Raw genomic sequence first — 2,976 nt, forward strand, 5'->3', positions numbered from 1 at the left:
GACCCTGCATGATATCTGTCCTAACCTAGGATAATGTAAGGCGCCAGGGGTTGATATCCCTTCTTGTTGTCTGTTTTACGCCAAAAGCCATTTGCGTCATTGATAAGGGTCACCTGGATGTCTCCTGGCTCTGCCACTGTTACTGTATGATTATCTATCCTTTGCTGTTGTGTACTTTCACCCTGGATAATTCTGTGTCAAGTCAGAGACGCATATGCTGGAGTGCATTGTGCTTCGTGTGTGCCTGTCTCCTGTATACAGCCACATTAAACTCTGCATCTTGATTGTACTTCTCCATGACTCGTGGATCTCGTGTCTCAGTTTGGTATGCTATATTTTTACCAACAGTAACTACCACGGGTAATGTAAAGGTAAATGCAGCGAAACTACATGTAAAATACTAATAAAAATGTCTGCTTTTACCTATCAACTAAACTGATAACCATGTAGTTGTGAGCAGTTTAATCTGGTAATGACTCAAGACATACAGTAAGTATTTGACGTCTAGTTACTCTGTATTTGCCCTCATGTTCTCTGTGGTAATTACCCAACACTACAGTAATGTCAGTGTATTAGCCGCATTATGTATTAGCGATAATACATTGTTTTATGCAAATTAAAAGAAGCAAAACCATATTAATACCATATTAACGGCCCTCATGTATTAACCTACTATAATTTACCATGTAATTCATAGGCACATTCTTATTAATTAGAGGACTGTTAACCAGCATTCAATTACACACCCACAAGCACGAAATCAACTGAAAGCATCAGTTTGACTCTGGAGTGTTCATATGCCTGGTTACACCTGATGCTCTTTCAGGCTGGGAGAATATTTGGCCTGGTCACACCTGAGGCTCTCTCAGGCTGGGAGAATATTCGGCCTGGCTATTTGCTCAAAAGCGCAGTGAGCTGACAATGCAACCCAACACTGGAAAGAGCCCGAACGCTCGCTCAATCATCAGACAATTACAGTGCACTTATCGGCCTGGTGTCCATTCAGAGCCAATCACCCGCTCGACTGCACACCACAACATAAGGTATGTGGACTGGGAGAAAATAAATAACAACAAAAATAAACATCACAGCAAGAGGCCTCTGTAAAAATGAATTGGTGACATGATTAAATGACTACAGTTGATTTAATAGCTTTTATATACTAGGATTATTTAAAGTCTTCAATGTGTGGTTGTCTGAATCAGTGAATATCAATATTAATTTCATAGAAATATTGAGCATTCATTCTTGAATTTCCCCATGGGGATCAATAAAGTATCTATCTATCTCTATCTATCTAGCATAGGAGTTGAGTTCTATAAGCACTGTGAATAAAAATAAACTACTGTAAATCAACAGATCCACAGATAAAAAAAATGATGGATAAACTGTTTCAATGATGCTGTTTCTGACGCAGACTAGTTTTAAAAAGAGACTTAACCAATGTGAACCAATGAAAACCTGAAAGATCAATGAGATAAGAGACTGTCTGTGGTAATAAAATAAACATCCTTACCCAATTGTCGTCTCTGCTTTGTTCCTGTAAGTGATCTCTCTCTCTCTCTCTCTTTGTGTGTGTGTTGGCTAGTGAGTGAGTGAGAGGAGGAGTGTGTAAATGCTTTTTTCCCTCTGTTGCTTCAGGTCTTACTCTAATCTCATTCTCATCGAGCTACGTTGTAATGTCCAACCCCTTGCTGTCAGTCATCTCACAGCAACCAATCATGGGCTCAGCCCCGCCTCCTTGGCACCCATGCTTTGGGGTTGGTTAAAAGCCAGCAGGCCGGCTGTTTTTCATCCGAACCACTCTTTTGTTTAACAACCCCCATCCCCCACTGGACAAATATTTGTCATCACAAAAACTATATCATGGGGCATCTGTTATGTTATTTGGTGGCTTTGTTGTGTGAAGCTGATTTTGTGATTTTTTTTGTGATTGTGTGTGTGAGCGCACATCAGGTTGAATGAAATCAGCCTGCGCCATCAGCACCCTGTTGCCTACTCAGAGTTGTTATGGCAACTGGGGATCCATGGAGATGGTTCTGTGACCTACAGTGACCTGAGTCAGCTCATGAACATTTCATAACACACACAAACACACCGCTTCTCCCAGCGTGTGTGCGTGCGCACACACACACACACAAACACACACACATATATATATATATATATACACACACACACACACACACACACAACCCAAACACATTGTTTCTCCCAGCGCGTGTGCACACACAACCAAACACATCACTTCTCCTGGCGCGAAAACAACTGACTGAGTCCATACATATTAGAGAAAAATAGAAGTTTATGCATCTCTTACCAGGAAAAATGTGAGCAGACATTCAAACTGAAGATAGTGAACATACATACATTTCAATTGTGAACATTCAACTGCTTGCAGAAGAGATCAGTACTGCATTTAACACAATAATTAGTCCTGCTGAGTGCAAGAGTACATCTTTATAAGGCACTTCCTGTACTCCCTTGGGAAGGTTTGCATAAACGCACAAATACTGAGTCAGATCACGGTCTAACAGGGAGGCTACACAGGGCTCGTGACTGAAGCGCTCTGTTCACACAGCGTCTGCTGCAACCATTAGCTTCCACTATTGACTGTTTCAACAAGATAAACAAAAACAATGCTTGAACGTTCTATTTTATTCCCAATCTACTTCCGCTTCATTAAGATGTGTAGGGGCAGCCGTGGCTAACCCTAACCCTAACCCTAACCCTACTGGTTAGTGCTTCGGACTTGGAACTGGAGGGTTGCCGGTTCGAACCCCGACCAGTAGGCACAGCTGAAGTGCCCTTGAGCAAGGCATCTAACCCCTCACTGCTCCCCGAGCGCCGCTGTTGTTGCAGGCAGCTCACTGCGCCGGGGTTGCTTCACCTCACTGTGTGTTCCCTGTGTGCTGAGTGTGTTTCACTAATTCACGGATTGGGATAAATGCAGATTCCCTCACAGGATCAAAAGAG

This window comes from Alosa alosa, chromosome 12 (genome assembly GCF_017589495.1).
Source record: "Alosa alosa isolate M-15738 ecotype Scorff River chromosome 12, AALO_Geno_1.1, whole genome shotgun sequence".
NCBI classification, from domain to species: Eukaryota; Metazoa; Chordata; class Actinopteri; order Clupeiformes; family Clupeidae; genus Alosa; species Alosa alosa.